Below are 15,614 nucleotides of genomic sequence, written 5' to 3'. Positions count from 1 at the left end.
GAAACTTGAAACTAACAGCACAGAATATCCATGATACTCTTAAAAAATAAAGATAAAAGCATGGCCTAATGGCAAGATAAAAAATAAAGAATTTCATATTTGATCCTGGCATTTTTGAATATACACATAATCTTAGCTGGTGGAGAAATACAGTAATGGTTTTCCCAAGCTCTATTTATTAAATGTAATGTAATTAATTTTATTTTACATTGTATTTAATTTTATATGAGTCTATCTCGATAATTTAAACAAATATGTTAAACTCTACATAAATGTTTACAATAGCAAAAGGTTTTAAGCATATTGTTTTGTTTTGTTTAGAATATATCAAGATAATAATTCAAATCAGCAAAACTTTCTGGTTAAGAATACTGAATCTTGGAGCCAGAATGACTGAATTCAAAATTGGGCTCCATTTACCAATTGTGATTATTTCTCAATTCCTTCATTTATAAAGTAAGGACTATAAAATTACAAATGTTAATAGATGTTGAGTGGTTTAGTTGAAATAATTTATGTCAAGACATGTAGAATAACATCTGGTACATTGCAAGCTTTATATAAATATTGACCTTTTTTGTTGGTGTTTTCTTCTCTCTCTTGCTAAAGCCAGAGAAAACAAAACCTACAGCTTCTGATATTGAGTTCTGGGTTTTTCTTGCCCAAAATAAAGACATACATCCTACTTTGTGGCACTGGAGTCTGGGGTTTGACCTCCAAAAACATCCAATAATTTCCTTTTCCAATGAGTCATTGAATCCACTTATGGAAGACACAGATGAAAAAAAAAAAAAATCTGAATGCTGTGGGAGGGATATGATGTCAGAGGGATCTTCCTAAGGATGACACTAGGAGTAGAGGAAATATCTGATAAAGGGCTAGATTAAGTTTACTTATAGGTTACTGGCCTGCCAGAAACAACAGTCTCTCCATTGACAGGCAAAGCCCTGGAGATGGCAGGACCTAAGAAAGGGGTAGTTGTGAGGGTTCCTTTAGATAACTGGACAGTAACTGTCCTTGCCATAAGAACCTAAGTGTGAAATCTCATGTCCAGATGGGCAGGAGGGTACTGTTTCTACCAGTAGATTGGATGGCTTTGACATAGATTACATAGCCCTGGTCATTGAACATCCTTATTAGCTACCACAATGGATTGGTGGCCAGAAGCCTCTCTTGGACCACATAAACCCAGAGTCCAGGGACAACTGAAAGTAACGACTCAGTTAGTAATAAACTACTGAATATTTACTACATGTCAGGTTCTGTGAGAAAAGTGTTGCAGGAGTATTTATTTAATCTGTGCCTCACAAAAGTGCCCCATGCATGAAATACTTTCTTCACATGGCTCCCTCGACATTATATTCTCCTGCTTTTAATCCCACATTATTGGAAAATCTTCTCATTTTCCTTTGCTGATTTTTCCTGATTTTTAAGGCTTTTTTACATTGGATTGCTCCAAAGGTTGCTCCTTGAACTTCCTGTATTTTATAACTTCATCCAATAGTTCAGTGTTAAATACTATCTGCCTGCTGAAGAATCGCATTCTCATATCTCCAGGCCAGCCCTTTCCCCTGAGTTTCAGACTTATACCCAATTGCCTACTTGAATCCCCAGTTAGATAAATAATAAGCGTCCCTAATTTAAAATGTTAAAACCCCAAGTCCTGATCTCCTCCCAACCCCAATCCACCATGAAAAAGACAAAACAACCTGTTGCTTTCACAAGCTTCATGAACTCTACAAATATCAACTCCTTCGTCCTACTTTCTCAGGCTTTGTATCTTGACTCCCGTTGCTTACTCTTACTATCCAATGTAACCCATCAGCAAATCTCACTGGATCAACCTCAAATAGTTGCTGTAACTGGCTGCATCTGAATTCCTTCCTACCATCTTCCTCTTGGATTACAGTAATACCCATTTTACTAGCAGGCCTGTTTTTTCCCTTGTGCCCTCACTACAGTCAAATTTTAACAAAACAGACAAAATGACCATTTTAACCAGTCAGGGGTTTTATTTCTTTTGGGTAAAGCCTATTTCATTTACATACACACAATTTTACAAATGCACACAATAAGATTGATAGTAGATTCTTGATAATTCCCTCTTGTTTTCTGTTCTTTGCTAGATATAATGGAACTACAAATTCTGATAGTGAACTTTTTGAAGAAACCCAGGATTACACTGTATCTAGAGACTATATTTTATCACTAAAATGCTTACAAGAATTAAGATTTGATTATGTGGGTATATGTGCACTAAATATATTTCTATATGCATAAATTTTAAAATATTTTTCTACATATGAGTTTAACCAAACATCTCAAAAGAACTGCTTACTCTATGTCAGAAACTACATTAAAATTGTGCATGCCTTGCCTCGTTTAAGCCTTACAGTAGCGTTATTGGTAAACAGAAAATGTGAAAGACTGCAATTATATTTCTATTTCCACCACCATTCCTATTAGAGTTCTCTATAGTTTACTTAATTAAATGAATTATTAATTATTAAATAAACTTAATTATTATCTAGAGATAATAATCACTGATTCATCTTGAAAAAAGAGATAGTGTGATTTAATGTTTTCAATAATATAACAGACAGGAACTACTCTTCCTTGGTGCAAAAACATTTCTTATATCTTCATGTTTGATAAATCGAATCAAATTGAAGCCCCTTCTTCAAGGTCTTAGAGAAGTACAATAGCAGGATAGCAGTTATTTTCTTTGGGCTTATCATGGAGTTTACCAGGGAGTGTCTGGAACAGGCTACTTAAGTTCCAGACCCAGATGTACCATTTCCTATTAGGCAAGGTACCTAAGTACAAAATGAAGATAATAATAATAATGATACTTACTGTATTCACTCATTAATTCAACAACTATTTATTTAACATCTACACTGTATTAAGTACTGGACCTTCAGCAGTGACAAAAATCCTGCCCTTATAAGGCTTACATTGCCATGGGGGAGAAAAAGAAAGAAATGAAATAATTTATTCACATATATTTTTATCAGATCCTTATAAGTGTTGCTAAAATATAAAATAACTCACAATGAACATATAGTGAGGGCAGGGTGAAGATGTGCGCTTTTATAGAAGTGATCAGGACAACTGTACTGAAAAAGCGAAATTTTGGCAAACCTTTGCAAAAGGTGAGAGTCACGTGGGGAAGAACATTCCAGGTGGAGAGCATAGCAAGTGAAAAGGCCATGAGGTGGAAACTTGCCTAATGAGTATGAGGAACAGGAGGAAGTTTAGCAAGTGGAAGACTAGCTGTTCAGTATTTTTTAAGATTTTTTGTGGGGGGAAACTGGCCAGTATGGGGATCAGAACCCGTGACAGTGGTGTTATAAGGCTGTGCTCTAGCCAACAGAGCTAACCAGCCAGCCCACTCCTTAACTTTGTTTGACCATTTAAAAGCCGCAGGTTAAATAACTGAATTAGCTGGCAAGTAATGGAATTTAGCTATTGGTTTGCTGATAAATGTGTAACAACATGATTGAGGTTATAGTTAGTCTTTCCTTTAATTTTTGCTTGAAGGACAAATAATACCTTTAAAAGTCAAAGCAACTACTTTTTCTAGTCTACTTAAGTTATGTACTGCATTTGAATTTGAGTCAGTGATTTTTCAAAAGCACCAATAGGAGCACAAAAGTATATATACAAGAATGCAATGTTCTTAGACAATGGAAAATGGAAATTTTGAAAACAAAAACAAATTTTCTCTAAAAATTCTGTTCATGTTAAAGATGAACACAGCCATCAAATGCCATCTGGTAGAGCGCACTTTATGCTCACAGAATGATTCTATACATTTCACAGGACATCAAGACAAAGCACCTACCCTTAGGTATTCTAAAATAGGTAAAAGTCAATGGATTTAGATGATCTTTTCTTTTCTCACTTAGGCGAACAAGTTCTGATTTATGTTATTAAACCACTTGAGAGCAAGAACTGAAGCTTTCAATTTGGTACAATAGAGTTTCCAAAAATATGTGTTTGTGCACTACTGGTGTTAAATTGTTGGCCCTTTAAACAAAATGTTAATATTTATGAATATAATTAAATGTTAATTAATGCATAATTCTATTTATGTCAACTATGTCACTTTGTCATTCATAAATTGGATATGACATTTCATTTTTGAAATAAGTTCATTTAAAAAAAGTCAGTTTAATCAATATTCAAAAAAAGTAAATAATATAATACATAATATGCAAATATAACATATCTAAACATGGAAATTTAGCTAAATATAGAATGACAAAAATATACATATGATTCAAAATTCAAAGATGTTGGGAAATGACATATGAAAAGGTCATAGGACTCCAAACACCTAAACTTTTCTTTCAATGTTGGTATTGATTAATCATCTTTTGTTCAAGAGGCCAAATAAAATGCTTTATGTTAGGAGTGCATAGCAGAATCTCTGCTGGCTGTGTCAGAAATGACTTTCCATTCACAGAAATTTCTGTAAATTAAGAAAACTTTATAAGCAAACGTACCTGGACTTTGGCTAGATTTAGGGAGAATCTATGGAAAGTCCAGTCTCCAAAACTTTTGTTGCAAAAGTGGGTAACCTTGAGACACAAAGGGATTTAATCCATTCTAAAATGGGCCTGCAGTTCTAATTTCATCCAGGACTCAAGGAACAATCAACAAAATAAACTTAGAATTAATACAAATATTCAGAGTAACCCATTCAAATAATGACAGTTACCACTTTTATCCCTATTATGTATTAGGCACTTTACATACCAAATCTCATTTAAACCTCAAAACAATCTTATCTGGTGAGCACCATGATCCCTTTTTTACAGATGATAAAATCTAAGCTTAAAAAGTTAAAGAATTTGTCAGAGTCTACACACTATTAACTATAGAAGCATAATTCAAACACTCTGCCCTCTGGAACTCATTTTCCATCGCAAGCAAAACCCACTATATCCTAAACTTCTCTCAACGTTCCCTTCACTTTCTTGCTTGAACCCAAACCAAGCTCTCCATGAAAAGCCTAATTCCCCTACATCATTTCTAAGTGGTGAGCCTCATAGTAGCTCGCTTGTTTTTCATTGCCACTTCCAGATCATTCTTCTGAAAATTTCCCAGCTTTGACTCTCATACCGTAAGCATTAGGCTATATCAATTGCTATCCTTTCCTGTTAAAGTTGTATTCTACACTGTTTATTATCCTTCTTGTTTTTTGCTCATTGTCAATCTCTTTCCAATCTCATTGTTTTAAATAGCACTTAAATGTTCAAGACTTCAGTTGTGTATTTCTAGCCCATACCTCTTCCCCAAACTTACACTCAACTGCTTAATCAATAGCTTCTATTGCATTTTGCTACAGGATGCTAAATAATGGAATACCATTTTATCACACTCTGGAAGCTAAGTCCAAGAACAAGGCACTGTCAGATCCTGGCATCTGGTGAGGGTGCCCTTCCAGCCTTGCAGATGGTTGTCTTCACAGTATTTACTCACATTTTGGATAGCAGAGAGCTCTGTTTCCTTCATTCCCTGGAATGGTACTATTACCATTTATGACTTCACCCTCATGGGTGGACCTAATTATCATGCAAAGGACCTATCTACAAATACTATCACACTGGGGATGTAGATTTCAACGTAAGAATTTTGGGAGGGCACAAACATTTAGTTCATAGCTGATGTCAAGAAGCCATTTCAAATTTAATGGGACCAAAATTGAATTACTCTTCCTCTGGCAGACTTTTTATTCTAGTTAATGGTAATTCAATCTTTCCAGTTGCTCAGATTATATCTAAATAGACATTCTTGACTTCTACCTCCTGTCCCATATCCAATTAATGAACAGATCATGTAGTTTCTACCTCCAAAATAAAGCCATATTGAAATCACTTCTCATCATTTCTAGAAATATCATGATATGGCAAATACCATGACATAGCAAATCATTTAATCTCCATAATTTCTCACATGCTTCCTCCATAAACTATCCTCAATGTGGCATACGGAAAATTTAAATTTAAAATTTTAACTTTGTACATGTCACTGCTGTACTCAAATTTTTCCAGTGATACCTAATACCTCTTAGAATAATTATATCCACTCCTCCCCCATTGATGGATGACTTCATTCCTACTACTCTTCCCCTCTATTACTTTACTCCAGTCCAACTAGTATCTTTGCTTTTCCTCAAGCAAACTAGCACGTCTGAACTTCAGAGACTTGCCCTCTTCTCACCTTCTTCAATTCTTTGCTCTAATGTCACTTTCTCTGTGAAACTATCACTGATTAAATTATAATTCCTCATGCACTACCTCTCCACTTTTCCTCCTGTATTATTTTCCAGTGCTCTTATCATCTTATAAAATTCCATATAACTTATTTATGTATTTTGTTAATTTTCTTCTTTCCCTACTAGAATGGAGGTTTCATAAAAGCAGAGATTTTTTGTCTATTTTGTTTACTAATATATCCTAACATTTAGAGTTGTCACAGTAGGAACATAATGTGTATTCATAATGCAGTCCCTGCAAAGTCAATCTTAAAAATCAAGTTATCATGCAGGAAATGGACAAGGAAATGCTACAGGTCTCTCACTTTTCACTTGTTCATTGAGAAGCATGAATATTCACATTCCAGAAGGGGAAGGTGTAGTAAACTCTGGCTTCTTCCTGATCCATTAGATTAAGAGAATAAACTGAGACTAAGTGACTCAGTCCTAACTCTGTTCTGTACACACACATTCTTTTCCCCAGGGTGTTGAAGGACGTGCCTTAGCACTTCCTAGGACTGAGAGAGCAAATTTAAGGGACTGAGGGAAATATAGCATCCCAGTTGTCTCTTGTACTTCAATCAACTGTATTTACAGCAAACACAAATTATGCTTTGTTCTTCATTGTACATACTTCATATCTCTCTCTTAATTGCTTCCAAACTTGAAATAGAAAAGGAGGTGTGTGTGTGTGTGTGTGTGTGTGTGCGCGTGCACGTGTGTGTGTATGTGTGTGTGTGTGAATGTGTGTGTCTTATTTTACATCTGAAGAATACATGTCCTATTTCAAAACACATTCCAAAGAGGGTATTAGAGAACATTTCATTCAGGGCACACTGCTATAAATACCTCAGTTATCTTTCTCTACAACTACCCAAAGATTTCCTTATTACCTTAATTATTATCAGATATGAGTATTTATTGCTAAAATGAATGGCTGAAGATAAAATGGATTATATGAGCAGAGTGTATAAAACCAGAGACCACTTATTCGTTTGAAATGGTGCCCACAAATGGTTCCATAAGTGGGGGTTCAACCCAGTGATTCAGAGTCTTGTACTGTGTAATTCAAACTATAACATTACTCTGAGTCTTGCCTCTAGAATGCTATTTAGTTATCTAAAGTGAACTTAAATGTAAAGTGTTGGAAGGTACATAAAAGGACAAAACTTCCTTGCTACTAAATACATGTGTATGTAGTATAATTTGGCCAGAGACATACTTTTCTAAGCCCCTACCAAGGTTGTGGCAGAGAATGTTAGGCCTCTGCTCACTCTACACGTCTTTGGCTACCAATAATTGTAGAGAGAATCTAATTATTATGGAAAGAAATTTGGCTTTGGTCAGTTTATAATGCTCAACATTTGATAATAAACCAAGTAGGTGGAATTCAGAGCAACATTTTTAAAGTTAGATTATAGCTTTCTGTGAGATGGTCTTATTCAAGATTATACAATTTTTTTTTTTTTTTTTTTTTTTTTTTCCAGACCTATGGAAACCAGAGACTTACAAGGGCATATATTTAAATTCATGGACTTTATTTCAAATGTCTCTCAAGCCCTTCCTCAAATCCTACTCACTCTTCTAACTAGTTAGGCTTCATAATCTTTAGCGCATGAAAACCAGTTTTCAAAAGAAGTTGAGTTAACTACAGTCAAGCAAACAGAATGAAATAAGTATATAGTCAATGGTTTGACAGCATTGAGTGAAGTAGACAGACAATGTACCTTAAAAAAGTTAGACAAGATAAGCATAGTTATTAGAGGTTAATGGTCTATTTAACTTTCCCACATCACAGCACTGTCTGTGGATATAAATATTGAATCCAAATTAGGAACTACCAGTTACACAGTATACTGAATTCAACAGACAAAACCAAAATGAAACAAAAGATAACATTTATTGAGCTCCCATCTTGGACAAAATATTTACTTCTAGGAATCAGGGATGATAAGAGAGTTCTTCAAAAAGTTCATGGAAAGATTCATATTATATTTCAATTCTATTTTCCCATGAATTTTTTAAAGCACCTGCATATAAAGGTATGAAAGACAGTCCCTACCTTTGAGAAAATTGAGCCATTTGTGAAATTAAAAGCAAGGAAGTGTTAGATAGGGTTCAGTGTACTCTGGTTAACTAAGCACTTGTAAAAATAACCCAGGGCTAGTAACCATAAGATTGAGGGCCTAATCCTTATTCTCTTACTTTTAGCCACCTGAATGAGGATGTGTCATTATATCTATATTCTCAGTCATATAATGGGGCATATAGTTTATGTAATTGATGTAAAATCAGATAATAGATGTTTAGGAAACTCTAGAATTCTATTCAAGGAATTAATTTAAGTTGATAGTTAAGATCTTGGGCTTTAGAACAAAGAAAAAAAGGAATGAATCCTGGCTCTGTTACTTAGTAGCTATGTCATTTTGGGCAAGTAACTTAACATGTTTAAGTTTCAGTGACTCCACCTGTGATATTGGAGTAAAATGGTATTCAACTCAAGGATGTCATTGTAATTAAATAAAATAGTGCATGTCTAAGATGCAGCTGAGTTCATAGTATGCACTTAATAAACACTTACTATTGGTGTTAATATTTAGAAAGAAGAAAACGCACAGCAGATTTAAGAACAAAACCTATTTGTAAAGCAGTGTTTCTTAAAAAGGGTATTTCTGTTATCCATAGTCCTCACTCTTATGGAAGACCAAGCAATGTATGGTAAGTGAGATAATTTCATATCAGCAAAGAGGTAATTCATCAGTTTCTCCTATCCACTTAAGGATCCATTGTTTTTCCTATTCTTAGATGCAAAACTTTTCACTGACAAGGTTGCCTGGATACTTTAGCTCTGCTTGCTCTCTATCTGCATTTTAGGCCTTAATAAATGTGGAGACAGATGTCCAGACAAGAACAGAGAAATGTGTGAAAGATAGCTAGACCTTTTGTCAAGTGATACATTGAAAAGGCAGGGAAGGGCTGGGGATGGGGTAGGAGTATGGGGATGGGTTGGGGGGTGAGACCATAACAACAGCTATAAACACTTGGAGCTAAAAATGACAAATACAAGGGTACTTCAAAAAGTAGAATTAAAAGATAGTAGAAATATTTCCATGAACATTTTGAAGTACCCTTGAACAGTGAAATACACAATTCAGGACTAATATATAATATATATTACTTTAAGTCAGTAAACAAGCCCAGCATATATATTATTCTCTTAATATATATTTTTGGAGTTGATATTTTCATTTAAAAACTAAGCAGGAATGAAGCACATGATGGAGACACTTCTGCAATGGCAAAGTGAGGAGTTCTGTGGATCAATTTCCAGCAAAACAACCACAAGTGCTAAAGTTTTTTAAAAAAAATCAAAGTCCCTGGAAATTGTTCTAACAGCATGCAATAGCTGGAGATTTATTTACTCAAAAAAATTTACTAAATCTCAGTAAGAAGAGTGAGGAGGGTCTATGGCATTTGAGCAACAACCAGTCCATCCCCCTCCAAAAATCCCATTCAGCACAGAATAATGTAAGTCCAATCAGGAACACAACTCCTCCCCACTCCACAGCTCCAGTGTAAGACTACCATATCTGCCCAGGTAGGAGCAGGCCAACAGCAATTCTTATCACATCAACTCCATGCCGCAGTGGCTGAAAAGTCTGGGGCTCCCTTTCTATGTCAGCAATGGAATAAAATTAGAAATCAATAGCATAAAGAAATTGGTGAAACTCACAATACTTGGAAATTAAATATGGCACTCCTAAATATCTTAATAAAGCTGTTAACAATAAGCAAGAATTATTCCATAGACATGATGTCCTTAATGCAGCTCCCATGCTCTCCATATTCAGTTCCAATCTACTTGTTTTCTTGAGCTAATGAGCTTCTGTGACTTGCAGTCAGGAAAACCAGAGAGAAACATAGGAAGTGTCAGTTCTAGGAATAGCTTAGCATACGGGTATAGGTGTATTCCTAGGAGAAATGATAACATAGGTAAGTCCAAAGGAGTGAGTCTGGTCTTCATGGATCTGAAGAAGTCAAGAAATAGCTAAATAGAACAGGAAGAGTTCTCTGTGCTTCTGAAGCTGAGAAAGTACAAGAAGCTTTCATTAAAAACACAGACTTGCTTCAGGTGGTTTAGGATTAGAGCAGGTCCATAAAATACTCATAGAATAGCAAATCCAGGAGTAGATCCATTATACAAAGTACTTTTTTTTTAATGACGTAGTTTGTATGACTAGTTGGGAAAAAGTAAAATCTTTCATATGTGGTGCTGCTTCTAGAGTTTATCCATCCATAAGAAATTGAAATGGATCTGAAATTTCATTACAGAGAAAAACAAATGTTAGATGGTTAGAAGCCTTAAGTGTAAAAAAGTAAATGTATAATCCAGAGTCAGGAGATCTTTTTATTCAAGACAAGAAATTCTTAACTATTTATATAAACATATATTTGACTATAAACCTGAACACTTTCTTTTTTTCACTCTTTCGTTCTTTCTTTCATTCTTTTTTCTTTGCTCCTTTTCTCCTCTCTCTCATCTATCATCTACCTATCCCCAAAGTTAGCAACAAAATGTGCATATATAGAATTAATTTTCATTTCCTTACTACAGGCAATGCATTCTGATATTTTCTATTTTGGTATTTTCTATTCTCTTTTATTCTACTCTATTTTATTAACAAAAGATCATTCTTGATACACCTAATTGACTTTGTTACCCAAACTACTGGTTGACTATCTGCTGTAGAGACTTTAAACTTTTGTACTTCATTAGCATGTTCAATATATGTATACTTCCTGACTCTCTGCTTTCTGAAATTCTTTTTAAATATTTAATTTCAAAAGCCGTTGTATGTAGCCTAGCAAGATAGCTCTCTGCACCTATTGCAGGTGTGAGCTGTGGTCTGGTACAGAGGCTCAGAGCTGCCTGTAGAAGAGAGAAAAGTGTGGTCATGTCTGGAACAAGATGAGGAGGTGTTTTGGGAAGTCATATGTAGTAGTAATGACTCTGATTAGGATGAGAAGGGCATGCCTGTGGGTTAGGTGGCAGCAACAGTACAATTTCGGGTGTCCTAGACTGAGCCACATAAGGAGAGTATCTGGGCAGGGCGGGGTAGTCATGGCAGCGACCAGTGTGGACAGCCAGAGCCAGAGTGGGGTGTTGAAAGCTAAATGGAGTCAAGGGACCCTTTCTTGGAAAGGGCTTGCCACAGAAGCCTGGTGTGGGGAATCCAAACCCAAGAGGGGCAAAGGAGGGCTTGAAGATGGCTGGAATGTAATGTTAGAACTGATAGGGGGTAAGCAAAGTTTTTGTGAGAGGAACAGGATGGGAATGACGGTCTGGTGTAGTTTCAAAGCCTAAAGATGGTTATAAGGGCATTTGAATAATCTGTTGTGCAGTGTTGCATAATGGGGTCATCATGATGGTTGCATAGGAAGAGTGTGTGGGACAGCAGTCCTTGTTGAGATGCCAGAGCACCAGTGCAATGAAGAAGGCAAAGGTTTGGGTTATGGTTTTAGCAGGAGGTAGTGTGATGTGTTGGTCCTTGAACTTGGAAAGGAGGGTGTCTGCATGATCCTGGGCAGGATGATGTGTGAAGAGTACACCTAGGTTGGCATGCAGCAGGCAGGCATGTGGTGTCAGAACATGAGTGGAGTGAAGGCGGTATTGGTACAGGGGTCATGGGAGATTAGTTGTACACAGGAACATTTATTTAGCAAGTAAATATACTGAATATAAGAACCAGGTTTCTCATCAGCAGAGAGTAGAGTTAAAAATATAAAAAAGGAAGAATGCTAGAGTAAAATTTGTGGTGTCAGATAGGAATTGGAGTTATTAGCGTGACCTCACTGTTATATTCTATATGTTTAAATTCCATTCTACGCTCAAAAAAAAAAAAAAAAAAAAACAAGCTTTTTAAATAAATGACTAAATTGAAAAAAATATAAAATGAGTCTTTAACATCTTGTTGAACCAGAAAATAGCTCAAAGAATGATGGGATATTGTAAAACGACACAGAGGATTTATTGAATGGCCTCATCAAAATCAATTCTGGGATAATTTGAGCATCAAAATAAATAATGATGTTAATGGTATTATGTACTGAATGTTTGCGTTTCTCCAAAATTCACATGGAGAAGCCCTAACCCCCAATATGATGGCTTTAGGAAACGGGGCCTTTGGGAGGTAACTAGGTTTAGATGAGGTCATAAGAGTGGAGTCTCATGATGGATTAGTGCCTTATAAAAAGTGGATGAGGCACCAGAGCTTCCTCTCTCCCCCATGTGAGGACACTGCAAGAAGGAGTTCCCTCACTAGAACCCAACCATGCTGGCACCCTGATCTCAGACTTCCCAGCCTCTAGAACTATGAGAAATAAATACCTGTTGTTTAAGCCACCCAGTCTATGTTTCAGTAAGGCATATTGTTTTATTATTTTGTTATATGTTATAGTATTTTGTCATAGCAGCCCAAGTTGACTGAAACAAATGGATTACAATCCTTTGAATAAAATTAAAATCCATGAGTTCATATTTTTTAGGAGTTCATACTGATATCAATAGATAAGTGAATATATACATGAGAGAGAAAAGAAACTTTTTCTATTATCATCACAATAATTAATTCAGCTGAGAAACGTTAACAAGTTAAAAATCATAGGTGAAACAAATGAGATAAGAATATTTACATAGTCTCAACTAATAGCAGCAGGTACTTTAAGGCACACACACACAAAAATAACAAATTTTGATCAAGCTATGGACAGAAACGTTTCCTGTAATGGGACAAATTAAAACTAGGTACATCAATAGGATGCTGTAAGATATATGCAAATCACTTCAGTATTATTCAAAAAAATTAATAACTTAAACCTAATTATGGAGAAATATCAAGCAGAGCAAATGGAGGGAAATTATACAAAGTACCTGGCCTGTAATCTTCAAAAGGGTCAAGGTCATGAAAGTCCAGGAAGGATTGTTTCAGATTAAGGAGTCTAGATTTAGTTTCCATAGCAACTAAAGGTAATATGCAAGCCTGGCCTGGATTGGATCACCTTGCTAACAAGGCTGTTATTTGGAGACTTGGTGAAAATTGGATACAGTCAGATGGTTAGACTGTAGTAATGTATTAATGTTACGAAGGTACTTCAAACAGTTCATGGAAATATCATCTTTCAATTCTATTTTTTTTCATGAATCCTTTGAAGTACTTTAATATTTCCTGATTTTTAATGGTCGTATTGTGGTTATATAAGAGACAAGGTTTTTTATAAGTATTATAAATTGAAGTATTTGGTGGTGATGGAACATCAGGCTGGTAACTTATTCTCAAAGGATTTTGTGCAATTCTTTCATCTTTTCTGTAAGTTTTATATTGTTTCAAAAGAAAAATTAGCATGCAATAAATCTGCATATTTATGATAATGGCAACACCACCTATATGTGTATTGTGTGTGGATGGTCTATGTGTGAATATGTAAACATATATGAGTACATACACATATACATGCCTTACATAATTGTATATGGCCATGATGGGGAAAATATGAAAAGACATATACCAGCTGGTAAATAAACATGGTCATCTGGAAAGGAAGGGCTGGGGATTTAACTGAAGAAAAGGAGGAAAGGGAACCAATGAGCAAAACGAAGATGAAAAATAAAAGTTAAAGCTGCATAAAAAAGTAATATAATGTGTATGATATGATCACATTTATGAATATATACATATTAGTTGTAAAAATAAAACTAAAAAGGGGGAAAAATGTAAACATCTGTGTCTTTTTAGCCTACTATTTTTGGCATTCATCTTTGAATTTTTCACCTTGACTCACAATGATGGCTTCTGATTCTAAATCACTCAGCACATAGTGGTTAAAGTAGGATAACTGTAGTGACAATGAAATTTTGCTGTTCTTTCTAGCCATTTGTTTATCAAAATCAAAATGAACGATTATTTTTCTGGAAGAAGCAATAAGAAATAACTCTGTTGAAGAGCTGAGCCAATTGTTATGGCTAGATAATTCTGCCTCGGTCTCTGAAATCTGTGCTTTTTAATCTGGAGCTTCTTTAAGAAAAAAAAAAAAAAACAGAAATATATATATATATATATTGTGTGTGTGTGTGTGTGTGTGTGTATGTGTGTGTGTGTGTGTCTGAGAAAAGCATGTGTGTAAGTGGGAAAAATCACAGAGATGAAGACTTTTTCCTATATACGTATATTAAAGCTGTTATTAAATTTTGTGAATCTATGCTTGAAAAAATGTGTTCGAACTCAGAGACATAATTTAACTCTACAGTTTTCTTAAGTAACTACTAATGCATGTATTCTTGGTTTATTTTTTATCTAAAATGACTTGTTTTCTTAGCTTCAAATCAACTAATTCCTGGTAGTTAAGTGGAGAAACACCGTAGGCTCTTCTCAAGATCAGTTCGGTCTCCCATTGTTTTCCCTAAATATCTAAGACCTATTAACTGTTTGTCTAGTATACCTCAGTAACATGGTTTTTGTTCCTTTCTATTTATCAAAATCTCAGGGAAATGATAACACTTGCATACTTAAACTTTAATCAAAAATAGCTGGCAGTATGTGAAGCAAAAGACAGCTTCAGGACACGCAATAAACTGAGGTTTATTTACAAAACAACACAGTGAGAATCATTTATCGCCAAGTTACTAAAGGTAATAGTGATTGCTGCTATTAAAATAACAGTAGCTTTTAAATAGTTGCCCAAGCAAATATTCTATATTGAAACCCAGAATTAAAATTAGTTCTTTTGTCATTTAAATTTAAAATAGCAATGTGGTTTAATTATGTTTAATTAAAAAGGAAAAACCAAAGTCAAGCAGGTTGAGAAATTGTAAGCTTTTCTTTAGATTGTAAAATGGCCTGCTGAAATAGAACAAATAAAAGTTCTCACTCTCTACTGTAGTCATAAATTTTGTTCAAAAATCATTTATAAGAAGGAGTAAACAGAATTGGTTCTCTATCATTTCCACAAAGATGGATTAAATGCTACCAAGAAATATCAGCTAACTATAATTTCGAAAACTGGAAAGAATCCTTCATGGCTTTCCAAGAGACATGACAGAAATTTTAAAACACAGCAGTAAATAAAGCAATAAAGGTCTGTTTGAAGTGGTTCTTGTCTATAACTACAAAATATAACTTCATTATTATATAGAATCCCCCAGTAGTGGTCCGTAAAATTCCATTAAAGATAAAGATATCGTATTCCATCTTACTGCTCTGGTGAACATATTCTTTTAAGCCAGAGTTTCAGTTTGGCACTACTGACATTTTGGCCTGGGTAATCATTTGGGGGGGGGGGGGGTTTTTTCCAG

At 35.0% G+C, this 15,614-nt stretch overlaps 1 protein-coding gene across 1 annotated transcript in view; it reads right to left on the bottom strand.

Annotated features, from left to right (window-relative positions):
• Positions 1–15,614, bottom strand: part of LOC103599321 (protocadherin-15) — a gene marked incomplete at both ends in the record, with an annotated part of 204,472 nt that overhangs the window by 84,089 nt on the left and 104,769 nt on the right. The gene's annotated exons all lie outside the window — the stretch shown is intronic.

This window comes from Galeopterus variegatus, unplaced genomic scaffold, assembly GCF_000696425.1.
Source record: "Galeopterus variegatus unplaced genomic scaffold, G_variegatus-3.0.2 Scaffold2913, whole genome shotgun sequence".
NCBI lineage: Eukaryota > Metazoa > Chordata > Mammalia > Dermoptera > Cynocephalidae > Galeopterus > Galeopterus variegatus.
The sequence above is the reverse complement of the archived record's forward strand: the minus strand, read 5'-3'. Positions and strand labels throughout refer to the sequence as shown.